At 44.7% G+C, this 14,130-nt stretch overlaps 1 pseudogene; it reads left to right on the forward strand.

The window, feature by feature from the left end:
• Positions 1–11,682: 11,682 nt before the first annotated feature.
• On the forward strand, positions 11,683–12,666 carry LOC120584640 (anamorsin-like; annotated as a pseudogene).
• The last annotated feature ends 1,464 nt before the right edge of the window (positions 12,667–14,130 follow it).

The following is a 14,130-nucleotide window of genomic DNA, read 5'->3' on the forward strand; positions in this document are numbered from 1 at the left end:
CCGGCGCTAGCAGGAAGGGGGCGCCCTCATATTCAAAACGGCTCCAAGACCCCGGGAACTCAGGAGCCACTCGGTCCAAGGGCCCCCAAGCCTTTAGTTCAGGGCTACTCAGCTCCCAGGGTTCCCCTTTACTTCCACCTCCGCCCTCACTCCATCCGCTCTCTGTGCAACCCAAACTCTGCGGAAAAGCAGACATCATGTGCCTTAGCGCCACCGCGTGGCAAGTGGTGGTGCTGAGTGAAGAGGGGGCTTGTAGTGCTTGTGGTTGCGGTCCCGCCGTCTATGTCGCCCTCTGGTGTTGGCGAGAGGGAAAAGCATAAAAGATCACAACCGTCTTCAGCATCCGGAACCTAACTAACAAAAGCACCATCATAACATCAGTAGTTAAGGTTTATAAGGTTCCTGAGGTGTCAGACACCGCTAAGCGCTTTCTTGTATCGCTTCATTTCATTCTCACGGCAACATTGCAATGCAGACGATGATGATGAGACAATTTCTACTCCGACTACTGCCATTTTACAGGTGAGAAACAGGCTGAGAGAAGTTGCCACTTGCCCAAGATCCAGCAGCTGTGAGGGGCAGACCTGCCACCAGCTCTTGACTCCTCTCTTCCAGTCTCTTTTGATCCACCTCAGAGTCTCTTGAGGTAAGCACGACAGCACTTATTAGAATTATTACCATTTTACAGATGAGGAGACTGAGGCTCAGAGAAGTGAAATGTTTTGCCAAAGTTTCAGCAGCCATGGAAAGAACACAGGTCTCTAGGCCCCTGATCTAGGGATGAGGTGGCTGGATGAGGTAGGGGTCCAGTCCGTGAGACCTCGCTCCTTAGTAAGAGAGATGGAGGAGCTAGCTCATCCAGGGCTGCTCCTCCAGCAAAGGAAGCAGCCCAAGGTCAGGAGAGGGACAAGGACTCTCCCCCATCTCCCAGGGTTTTGAGAGTTCATAGGAGATAGATGCTCCATTTCCTCTCCATTTATAATGGAGATATGTATTATTATATATTATAAGCATGTATAATATATCTCTCATTCAGCGTTGTTGACTTCTACTGTGGTCTTCCTGCTTATGCGTCTCTGCTGTTGGGGTGAGAAAATGCTTCCTGAGCTCAACTTGTTCTCAAATTGACCTACCCTGTTTTCTAGTGAATAACTGTCCTCAGGTCTATAGTTTTCTCATTTTTTCTGCAGAGGTGTTGGCTCCATGTAAGTCTCTGCGGACTGTTGGTGGTTTGTTCTTACTGGCTTATGTTTTGGGGCGAATGGGTACCCCTGTCACCTAGTTTTGTTGTCAATTTGGCCATGTGACTTGGTTTTATTATCTAGTTGCTCTGGTTTTAAGTGACGATTCCTGGAGATTCAAAACCTGTGTCCCCACTGCTGCTGCCGTCCGCCCCGTGATTCTTAGCTAACGCATCTGGGGATGCCAAGGGTTTGAGTGGAAACCATTAAAGAGAATCTAAGGGACTGGTGGTTACAATTTCTAAAGCTCCAGTTAGAGGCACTGCTGCCAGCGTGCTTTAGATTTTTCAGGAATTTTTGGTGAACCATCAGCTACAAGGCATGTTGTCCCCATGTGGGTAACAGTAACCCCACTTACCAGATCCTGAACTTCCAAGGGCTGTCAATGGCCATCTCATCCCGCTTAAGGGGCACCAACTCAGGGACATCTTTCCTCCATTCTGGATGACCCTGATGTTTTCCCATGAGCTCGTTAACAGGATTTGCTACCATTACTGCAATCCTGAAAGGGCCACAGACGTCCACCAGAAGTCACCTTTGCCTAGATTCCCCCGATGTGCCTCCAAGTAGCCTCTCCTAATTGCTTTCCTACTGTTTCCTCCAGCTGCTGACTGATACTGGGGGTTCCCCCTCTTTGTGACTCCAAAGTTTGTCTCACAGGGTCGTGTTTACAGCCATCCACAAAGATCCCGTCTGTCACCTGACATGACTCTCCTGTGGAATAGCCAGTGATCCCCAGAAGTCTATCAGGGTGTGATGGTATGAGATCAGTTGGTAAATTCCCTATCCACTCATTGGGTTATAATCACCTGCTTTTGAATTTTATATAATTGCAAACACACTGTATGCATTTTACTACAACTTGCTTTTTTTAATTCAAGATATTTTGGGGGTGTATCAGTTAGGGTCCAATCAGGAGATAGAAACCACACCAGTAATTTACAGAGAAAAAATTTTAACATAAAGAATTATTAATGAGTAAATAAAGTTTAACTACTAAGAGAGTTAGTAGAGATCTTAAAGTAGATGGGAACAGTAGGTGTTTGAAGTAGCTACTACGTCTGGGGCTGAGAAGGGCATATGAGGCAGGAATAACTGGGAAGAGCCCCCTCCCCCAACCAAGGCTGAAATTCAGACCTCACTGTAGAGGGGGTGTCATTTGCTCTGCCAAATGGCAGAGAAGTTCACTGAGGTCTCACCAGCAAGGCCAGCAAGCAGAAAACCACCTGCTAGAACGCTGGCACACATCCCTGGGAAGACATCTGCTGGCTGCATTGTAGCAAAAGAAAGAATAAAAGCCTCAGAACCAGGAAGAGAAGCCTTTTCCTCTTGAAGTGTCCCTCCACTGCCGCTATCAATAAGGCCTAATGTGCCAGCTGGCAAAAAAGAAACATTCACAGCGTCCAGCTCTTTTATCACAAAGCAGGGCAGAGACAGGTCGATCGAGCTGAGAGGCAATAAATTGGTAACTGGCACTGGGGCTCGTCTGTATGTTGTGTATGGCTGTACTTCATTCGTTTTCACTGTTTGCATCCTATTATATGAATATACCACACTTTACTGATATATCTTCCTGTTGCTAGACATATGAGTAGTACCCAGTTTTCTCCATCATGATCATTGCTGCTCTGAACATTCTGCCCGTGTCATCAAGTGCGCATGTGCAAGGGTTTCCAGGTGGAGCTGCAGACGGAAGTCCAGACGGGTACAGCAGGCTACTGCTCTTTTCAGCCCTTGGGGTGGCTGAGTGGGGCCTGGTGTGTCAGGGCCCATTGACCAGTCATCTCTACCTGTGGGCCACCCAACGTGCCGATAACATTTTCTGGTTTTCTACACGTACCATTGTGTAAGAAAGGTTGAGAGACGCTGGTTTAGGGCTACTCAGGAGTGATGCTTTGGGATTGCAGGGCATAAAAAGTTCTATTTCAGTAATAACTCCAAATGGCCCCATTTATGCTCCTGCCAACACTGTGTGAAAGCTGCTTTGGAACCTCACTGATACTTGGTGTTTTCAAGACCGCTGATCTAGGGGGCCGGAAAGACCATCTCACTGTGGTCACCCTTTACGTTTCTCTGAACGCCGATGAAACTTGACATCTTTTTGCGTTTGTAGACCTTTCATATTTTTTCTTCGGGAATGCTCGTTCGTGTCTTTTGCTTACTTTTTAAACTTTCCTTGTTGATAAGTACGAGCTCTTTCTATATCGTAGATACTGTTTATGGTTGTGTCCGTCAGGGTTCCAATGCAGAAAAAACTCTTCCTAGTTTCAGCATTAATGGATTCCATACAGAAATTTTGTGTTTATAGAATAATCGGAAGGACAAGAGAAATGGGCTCCCATTCAGGATTCCAGAAATGACGTTCATAACAACCCCGCAGAACTGGCCCGCACAGGGAACTGCTGAGCCTCCATAGCCAGGAGGCTGGAGAATCCTCTGTCCCAACTGCTGGCTCTGGAACCACACCGCTTCGGCCAAGGAACTGGGAAGCTGCCATGGAAAGTGCTGGTTCTGGGACCCCTGGTCTGGCATCTGTGGATAAGGAGTCAACTTCAGAGCCCATGGCGCCTGATACGCTGTGCAGCATGATGCTGCTCCCGCTGCTGCCCACCTACACGAACCAGTCCGGCAGGCAGGTCTCACATGCGTGCCCCCAGTTGACAGGGCTGAAATCGCACCCAGAACCCGCCTATAAGCGGGCCTGGGAAGTGGAGCATTGCTCTTTCCAGCCTCCGAAGTCTAGGACGGCACACGAGCAAGAGGCTGGGAGAGACGTCGAGGGAGCCAGCTCACCACGTCTGCCGAGTTCCAGCCTCTCCGTCACTTGGCACTCATATGTGACCTCTTCTCATCCTCGAACATCTCGGCAACGCATCAACAACCACACAGCCCCAACATAAAGCGACTCTCGTGCATACAAATGTGAAAACACTCGCGCCCTCCTTAAAAGGAAACAGTAATAACTGGTCTTCCATCTGTCATCGCATCCATTTCTGGGTATTGCTCATCTTTGGTTCAGCCCCAGTTCCATCTCGTTATCCTATAATTTATGGACTAAAATATGAGCCACCACCAACATGCCTTCTATTAGGCTTTTTCAACCTTGACGCTGCGACATTTTGAGCCAGATGTTTTGTTGGGGGACTTTTCTGTGTGCTGTAGGATGTTTAGCAGCATCCCTGGTCTCCACCCACTAGATGCCAGTGGCACCTCCCCCCGTTGTGACAATCAAAAATGTCTCCAGATATTGTCAAATGTCTTCGGTTCATCAAAATCACCCCTAGTTGAGAATTACTGCCTTAAATGAAATAGAAAAGGAGGAGGGGGAGGGAAATTGGTTACATAACAGGGCAAGAGAAAAACATAAACTACCTATTGAAATGCTCACTTTTGCAATTGGTCTAAGGCTCTGGTTGATGTTATCTTTTCTTCACAAGCCTCCCCACATTCTGTTTGCCCTCAGCCTGCACCTTGGCCGATTGGGGTTCTTTCCTTGGTGGGCTGACTCAAATTTTTCAATCCTATAAGGTTTGAACCATTAGCGATTCTGCCATATCTTTTTGTTATGAATTCACAGACCTATTCTTCCCACCAAATCCCTGACTATCAGTCGTCGTCATCGTCATCATCATCATCACCATCATCATCACCATCATCATCATATCTAATCATAGCAAGTAAATTTACATAGTACTTACTATGTTCCAGGCACTAATCCAGGTACTTTACCTATATTAATTCAATTATCAGCACAACAACTCTAAGAGGTAGGTACCATTATTAATTCATTTTAAAGAAGAGGTAACGGGTGCAGACAGTAATAAGTTGCAAATAGTCACACGCACAGTAAGTAGCAAAGCTAGGATCTGGGCTCAGGCAGGTGGCTCAAGTCCATGCATTTAACTGCTAAGGTTAATACTACTTTTCATAACAGCTAAGTTGTTCTCCACTGCCCTGGTGTCGAGCCACAGTTTAGACCATCTTTCCTTCGAAATGGAGTAGACTAAATGTGCCCCTCAGAAATCTGCCCACTTAGATTTCCCTTCCCACCGTCCACTGACACCGGTGCATGGGTTGTAATGATGCACCTGTCCACTCCCAGCTGGTGCCAGCATATCACATAGAACCTTCTGTGCACCAGGTCACAGGTATGGGTTGCAGAAGACTGTGAAGGGACAGTGAGAATATAAGTCTCCTGCTCACTAAACTCACTTCCGCTTTCAGGCTGTGCTTGATCTCAATCTCGTATACATACCACTTTCACTTGATGATGGAGAACAGAGCTGCATGCCCTACCCGTAGCTCAGTGGACAAGTCAAAATTCAGCATCTTAGCTTGTGGAGTCAACTTGATGTCATGTCATCAGGTGTTTGATATCTCACCCAGAGTCAAGAAGCAAACCAGAAATTGTTTCTCAAAAGAACACGAATGGTTTTCTGAAGAGAATGGTACCACAAAGTATCACAAACTGGGTGTCTTAAACACATACGAAACATTATTTCTCACAATTCTGGAGGCTAGCAGTCTGAGACCGAGGTGTCAGCAGAATTGGTTCCTTTGAGGGCCTTTCTTCTTAGCTTATACATGGCTGTTTTCAACCTGTGTTGTCATATCATCTTCCCTCTGTCTCTATGTCTTAATCTCCTCTTCTTATAAGGACACCAGTCATATTAACCCATCTGAACGACCTCGTTTTAATCTACTTACCTTTTTAAAGACCCTGTCTCCAAATACAGTTACAATCTGAAGCACTAAGCACTAGGGGTTAAGACTTCAATATATAAATTTGAGGGAGAGGGGAAGGACACAATTCAGCCTGTAACATGGGCTAAAGTTAAAAATCTCAAGATCATATCAACTGATACAGAAAAAACATTTGACAAAATTTAACACCAATTCATGTTAAAAAAAAAAAAAAAACTTTCAGGAAAATAAGAAAAGAGGAAATTTTCCTAAACTGGGTAAAGAGCATCTACAAAAACCCTACAGCTAACGTCAAACTCAACGATGAAAGACTGAATGATTTTCTAAGATTGAGGACAAGGTATGAATGCCGGGTCTCACCGCTCCCATTCAACGTAGTACTGGAAGTTTAACCACTGCAATAAGGCAAGAAAAGGGAATAAATGGCGTATGGATTGGAAAGGAAGAAATAAAACTGTCCCTCTTCGCAGATGATGTGATTATTCACATAGAAAATAGCAGGGAATCTACTAAAAAAACACAACCCCCAGAAGTAGTAAATGAGTTGAAGAAGTCTAGCTCCTTTCACCCAGCATTATTATTTTGCAATCCATCCATGCTGTTGTGTGTATCAATAGTTCTTCACTTTTTCATTGCGGGTTGCATTCCTTTGTGTGGGTATACCATAATTTATTTTATCCATCCACCTGTTGACGGACATTTATGTTTTCAATTTTGCTCTATTGCAAATAAATCTGCTATGAGTATTTACACACAAGTCTTTGTGTAGACATATGCTTTCATTTCTCTTGGATCTAAATCTAGAAGTAGAATGGCTGGATCATGTGGTAGGTAGATATTTAACTTTTTAAGAAACTTTCCATTTTTCCCAAGATGATAGAACCATTTTATATTCTTATTAACATTATATGAGAGTTCCAGTTGTTTCTATCATGGCCAATTCTCGATATAGTTAGTCTTTTTAATTTAGTCATTCTAATAGGTGTGAAAGTGGTACTCATTGTGGTTTTAATTCACATTTTCCTAATGACTAATAATGATGAATATATTTTATTTGCTGATTTATAATCTGTATATCCTCTTTAGTGAGATGTCTGTTTAAATCATCTCCATTTTTAAAATGGGATTGTTTGACTTATTATTACTGAGTTATAAGAGCTCTCTATATATTCTAGATCCAAATTTGTTTGGATATATGTTTTGCAAATATTTTCTCCCAGTTCATGACTTGCCTTTTTATTTTCACTGTAGTGGACTGTATTTTGAAGAGCAAAAGCCTTAACTTTTGATGAAGTCCAATGTGTCATTTTATTTCTTCTATGGATATACTTTTGGTGTCACGTCTCAGATCACAAATATTTCCCTATATTTTTAAAGAATTTTAGTAGTTTAAGCACTTACACTTAGGTTTGCTATTCCATACTCCACTAATTTGATTACGGCACAGCACTTCTGTAGTCTGGATTACGATCTGTATCAGACGCATGCTCATAGTTTCAATTGGAAATGTAAGAATATTATTTTTGTGATTTTAAAATAGAAAACTTTCTTGATTTGATTTTTGTTCATTTATTTTTAATTACGCAAATGACACCGGAGAATTAACTGTACAAAAAGAGCAAAAGTACATAGAGTAGAAAGTGAAGGTCACTGTGGCAAACGCTTTTGTTCATTCATTTAAGAAATCCAGGTGAGCTCGCCACTTACATGTTATTTGCACAATTTGGGATTCATTAGTCTGCAAAAATACTGTATCGGTGTGCTGTTGACATAGGATGACATATAATGTTACCATCTTCCCATAGCTGCATTTCCTTATTTCAAAGACAACAAAATGAAAATCTTTGTGTCATGACCAAGACTTTCACGTGCAAATTTACATTTAAAATATATCTCAGAGGACGCAGGTTCTGGAGACAGAAGAAATCTCCGAGTTGTGAATCGTGTCTTATTCCCTGAGACTAAAATGAGAAGGTATCTCTGATGCTGCTGTCTCCCAGACGGGTTAGAGGGAAAAGTTGTGTGGTTTTTAAATCTAACTTCAAACGGCTATCATCATGGTCCAGCTTTTTCTTCACTTTCCCTAATTAACTGAATACGGAAATCGTGAGAAAGACACATATGATGTCCTTAATGGAAGATCCAGGACAGAGCTTCATGAGATCGTCAACCATGACTGCATCTGGAGGGGATTGGGATGTTTCTCATTTGCTTCAGCTGGGAAATAATCATCTTGGCACAGTCTCCACCTGTAATCAGTTCCCGCTGATCATCCACTACTTTCTTACTGTAACTCTGGTGTCCTTCACAAACTCCTACTGTTTTAGCTCCATAAGCAAAATAGATTAGTGTCATTTCGACAGATTCAGTGTTTGTTTCATCAAACACTGAATCATTCTGCATTGAAAGAGCGGCACTCACCTTGAAAAATGTACCTTTATTTCTTCTACTGTCTTGAACCTAGAGCAATAAAACCAAGGAGCAGCTCTCCTCTGGAGGGGGGGGGGCTCAGGTCCCCTGAGTGGGGTCTCCCTCTTTGGCTGCAGGATCCGACCAGGTCCTTACACATTCCCTGGACTTCCACTTCCGCTGCTTTATCAGTGCATCTTTCAAAAAATCCTGTCCCTGTCAGCAGAGTGCTGATGGGACACTGGCATGTTCCAGAAGGCAATGTTCCAGGGTGGCCCTAGTTCCAGGGTGGCCCTTGCTGGCCTCCTGCAGACCCCTTTCTCTGGTGCTCAGCTCTTGGTCAGGCGGGTTTCCCACGCCAGGCTTCTCCAGGGCACAGCTTCTTCTAGCACCTGGCTCACATGGATGGTTTTTCCAGTGACCAGCTCCTACTGAGGTCAGCTTCCGCAGCTTCCAGCTCCTGAGTCGGCCGTGGCAGCCGGCAGCACCCAGCAGCTGTCCCTGGCACATCCTCTGGAAGCTTCGCAGTATTGCCAGAAAGGCACTTCAGTGACTTCTCATTGCCCTCTCTGGAGGGGTCTGGCTCCCAGCCTGTGGGGGAGTAGAGGGTGCAGGGGTGGGAGGTCTTCCTTGGGTGCTGGGATGGATGCCATGCCCGGACCATCACTGCCAAGGTACAACCAGTCCAAAACTGATCTCATCTTTCTCCTCACACTGGCATATGTGCTGCCTGGGAGCACAGACTCGGAAGCGAGACAGCCTGGCCGCGAGTCCTGGTTCTGCCCCTTTACACCCGTGGGACCACAGACAAGTAACTTCTCTGTGCTTATCAGTAAGATGAAGACATTAACAGCACCTCCCTCATATGACTGTGATGATTAAGTGAGTGGATCCATATAAAGAGCTTAAAATGGTAACTGGCACATAGTAAGTGCTCAACAAATATGATTTTGAAGTCTCTAAAAGAAAAGCAAACAAATGACAGAGACAAGATGTCAACCCTCTAATGCTCACCAGCCCCCTGGGACTGCTGATCTCTGGGCTCACAGGCTGTGCCTCTGGCACGCAGGTTCTTCTCTGCTTCTGGTACTTGGAGATTTCCCTTTCCTCCTTACAAGGCTGGCCTGGCGTTACATTTGCGGAGTCAGAGATTTTATTCCACATTTCTACAGGCTGAAAATACTCAGCACTAGCCTGGTCTTCCATTCAGACTAGAAGCTCTGCCATCACATCTCCAGCCTCTCCCACTCACCACTGAAAGTGTCCGAACTAAACTGGAAGGCTTTTCAGGGGGATAGCTAAGCTACTGAAGCGAACAGGCCCCAGAAGCGTTTGACTCCCTCTCATGTAACAATTTAGAGTAACAGGTCCAGCTTGGTGGGGAGTTCTGCCCAACGCCATGATGTCAGCACTAGGCTGACATCAGAGCTGCCATATTCTGCACAATGCTTCCATGAACTCTGGTTGTGGCCATTCCAGCCTTCAGGATGGGGGAGGGCATGGAGGCCACACGTGGAAGTTTCGATGGGTCAGTTCAGGAAGTGGCATGTGTCACTTCTAGTCATTCTACTAGAGAGAACTAAGCGCAAAGCCAAACCCAGCTCCTAAGGAGGCTGGGAAGTGAAGTGTAGATGGTGTCATGTGCCCCACTACAAGTCTATTATCGCCAAAGAAGAGAAAGAATTTTGGTGGGTAGCAATCAGTCTCTGACACCGAAGGAACAAATACTGGGTCCGGTGCATATATACAATGGAATATTACTCAGCCATAAAAAAGAATGAAATCTTACCATTTGTGACAACATGGATGGACCGAGAGGGTATTATGCTACGTGAAATAAGTCAGGCAGAGAAAGACAAACACCATACGATTTCAATTATATGTGGAATCTAAAACAAAACAAAACAAACGAACAAAACAGGAATGGACTTAGACATGGATAACAACCTGGTGATTGCCAGATGGAAAGGGGGTTGGGGGACTGGGTGAAAACGGTGAAGAGTCTAAGAAGTACAATTGGAAGTTACAAAACAGTCACGGGGATGTGGAGTAGAGCATAGGGAACATAGTCAATAATATTATAATAACTATGTATGGTACCAGGTGGGTATTCATCAGTGGGATCGCTTCGTAAATTATATAAGCGTCTAACCATTATGCTGCACACCTGAAAATAACATTAAATAATACTAAATGTCAACTCTAATTGAAAATTTAAAAATAAATACCGGGTCTTGGAACAAGAAGGCCTAATTTGATTTGAGGATCGGGTTGGAGAAGGTCAGTAGCCAGGACCTTCCTCAGAAAAAAATATTTTATGAGGACTCAGAGTTACTCAGACAGAGGATACAACATTCACGCTGGCCTCGAGAAGAGAAAACCTGGAGCATCCTGGGAAGCGAAAGGGGCGGCGGGGCGGCCAGGCGAGGGGAGGAGCCAGCTGGAGCCTCCCGTGTCAGGGGCCCCTCAGCCAGAATCTCGTAGGCTGGGTACAGTCGCAGCTCTAACTCTGAGCGCAGTGGGAAACCATCCAAAACCATAAGCAGAAAATGGATATACTTCGATTTTCATTTTTAAAAGGTCACTTCGGATCTTCGTGCCTGGGCCTGGGTTTCTAAATACCATTCTCCAATAAAAGCAACAGGGCTCTTTGGGGGAGTGGCTGATTCCGGGCTAGGGAAAGGAAAACACAAGAAAGCGAGGCAGTACTCAAAAGAGCGAAAGGATGGGGGCATGTCAAAGGGACACTGGAGCCAGTCTGGAAGAACTCCAGGGGCCAATCCTGGAACAATCTGAGCCATTAAGTAAATAACGTAATACTGGATTATAACTCAAAACATAATATATAATTGTATACATGTATACGTGTGTATCTATACATACATGTGTATGAGTCCATAGTGATATATATAAATGGAAAGAAGAGACACGTTCTTCTTACAGAAGAAGTCCAATTATATATGTAGCTCCACCCTCTTCCCGGAAGTAGTACTTAGCCCCGCCCACCTACATCTGGTGAAATGACCTTAACCAAGTGACCAAAGTTAACATCATCAGTGATGTCACGTGATATCAGGTACTCCCTGATGCGTGACAGGAGCATTTCACCGCTGCGGTATTTTGCCCCTTAACACCAGTCATCTAGCCATAGTAAAAACAGAAAAACCCAATTTGGAGGACATTCTGTAAAATTCCTGACCAGTACTCAGAAGTGTCAAAGTCATTATTTTATCTTACCCTGAGAAGTAAAAAGGCTCACCAAAGGATATGCTTTAAAAATGTTATCTTTGCGAGAGAATCAGGTTAGCAGGTTCGTAGCCCTGCAGGCATGGCAGACTTTGAGATCTCAGCTGGCCAGTTTGCGGCCGTGGTCTGGGATATGTCCTCCCTGGTGGAGGCTCTGCAAGAGCCGGTGGACGAGCTTCACGCGTTGACCGGCAGCGAGGGCCCAGTGTCTGCAGAAAACATCAATGAGCTGTTGCAGTCTGCCCACAAAAAATCTAGCTTTGACATTATCTTGTCGAGTGTAATTCCTGGAAGCACCACGGTGCACAGTGCTGAGATTTTGGCCGAGATGGCCCGGATCCTTTGGCCTGGTGGATGTCTTTTTCTGCAAGAGCCAGTAGAGACAGCGGTAGTGAACAACAATAGCAAAGTGAAGACTGCATCTAAGCTGCGTTCAGCCCTGACTCTTGTGGAAGGAAAGAGCTACACCCGGAGTCCTTGAGCTCCGAGGAGCTGTAGTCTGTCCAAGAACACCTGGGTTACCATAGTGACAGCTTGCTCTCTGTGCGGATCACAGGCAAAAACAACAACAACAACAACAACAACTTTGAAGTGGGCTCTTCTAGTCAACTTAACCTTTCTATGGCCGAGAAATCTCCTTTGGTGAAGCCTGCTGTGGACCCTGCAGCTGCCAAGCTCTGGACCCTCTCAGCCAATGACATGGAGAATGAGAGCGTGGATCTCATTGACTCAGATGAGCTGCTGGATCCAGATGATTCGAAGAAGCCCGATCCAGCTTCCCTGCGGGCTCCTTTCATGTGGAGAAGGAAAAAAGAGGAAAGCCTGCAGGAACCGCACTGACGGCCTTGCCAAAGAACTGGACAAAGAGGAGGCAAGGGAACATGTGAGCTCCCAACCCAAGTCGGCCTGTGGAAACTGCCACCTGGGCGATGCTTTCCGCTGTGCCACCTGCCCCTACCTCAGGATGCCAGCCTTCAAACTTGGGGAGCAGGTGCTCCTGAGCAATAGCAATCTCAGTGATGCCCAGAAGGGGCCCAGCGTGGGGCACATCTGCTCCTTCGGCTGACTCCTGTCTCTCAGATCCCACTGCTGTGGTTCCTCCCATCTCTGGATTTGCTCACACCTGTTGGAAATCCATTCGTGGGGAGGGTGCTTAGTAGATAGAGTGAAGCTGGCTGTGGGGTGCAGTGGTGAGTAGAGCTACTGTGGATCAAAAGGCCAGGCATCACGGTTACCGTGAGCGGGGGCGTTTCTTCACCTAGTGTTAGGGAAACAGGGTGCGTCCCGAAGAGACCCCTCGTGGTGTCAACATGCTGACCGTAACACTCTCCGAGCCCAGACATCCTTGCCGCGTCCTCTTTCTACCCTATTGTGTGACAAGGCCCGGAGATGGGGACAGAGGCTTCAAGGAATGCATCGTCAAGAACGAGGACGTGGCATGTGTTTAGGGATAATTGGTTTCTTAGAAATGATCCATTAAGAGGGGGAATTTGGGTAGCACAAATTCTAGTAAGTGTAAACGCTATACAAATGGATTTCCTCAAAATTGGCTCTGAGGAAAACATAGTAAATTCCCCGCGTATGGAATCAGCTCTAGTCACCCTGACCTGTCCAGAATGCGTAAACCCTTTATTTGAACAATTATTAAGGGAAATTCCTTTTGACGCGCCTCTTAAAGATATTATGAATAAATTATAACAAGCTGAATTACTAGAACCAGTTTATACTCCTGTTCCCATGCAGTTAGTAGAAAAATTAGTAAGGATAAGAAATTTACTCATAAGCCTGTGCCTACTATAGAAGGGCCTCCTTTTGTGGCCTAGTGGATAAATAGAAAACTCTGGTATCCACCTAGGGGGGCTAATAGTATGAAAAGATTACCTATCCTTCTTTGCCTTATACAGAAGCTTATAATAAAGATAGTATACATATAGTGAATAAAGATAGAATTCATGTGCCTTATAGTAGTTTAAGTTTCATAGAAAGGCTGGCTAGGTCAGGATCTCCTTGGTGCTTAAAAACAAAGGAACAGGAACTTAGCTTATGAAAGCAGCTTTGTAAAACTGATTTTTATAAATATTTTCCTCATTACTGCACCAAGGAAACTTTTGAACAGCTATGAGAAAGGTTCAGCTTGAACTTTAGATATAGCACAAATCAAATAGCATTTAAAAGATTTCTTCAGGCAGAAAGAAGAACAATGTCTGCCCACAAGCCAATGCTTGCTGTTATGAATACATCTATCTATCACCTTTACTTAAATCAAACTGTATCTTACGTAATAGATATAAGAATTAAAAGTTTAGATTGTTCCATCAGGTAGTTCTGTTCTAATGATTGAGAGAAAAATGTACCAGTTAATCATGAACATTAATAATAATATACTCTATAAGATTTTCTGCTTCGCCTAACCACAGAAATTTAACTCCCTGCTACCTTAACAACAAAGTATAATCAAATGCCAAAATAAAAAGTATAAAAGTTGTACTCAAATCACAATAAAACGGAACAGTGTCATCGCCTCTGAGCT

This window comes from Pteropus medius, unplaced genomic scaffold (assembly GCF_902729225.1).
Source record: "Pteropus medius unplaced genomic scaffold, Ma_sr-lr_union100, whole genome shotgun sequence".
Lineage (NCBI taxonomy): Eukaryota > Metazoa > Chordata > Mammalia > Chiroptera > Pteropodidae > Pteropus > Pteropus medius.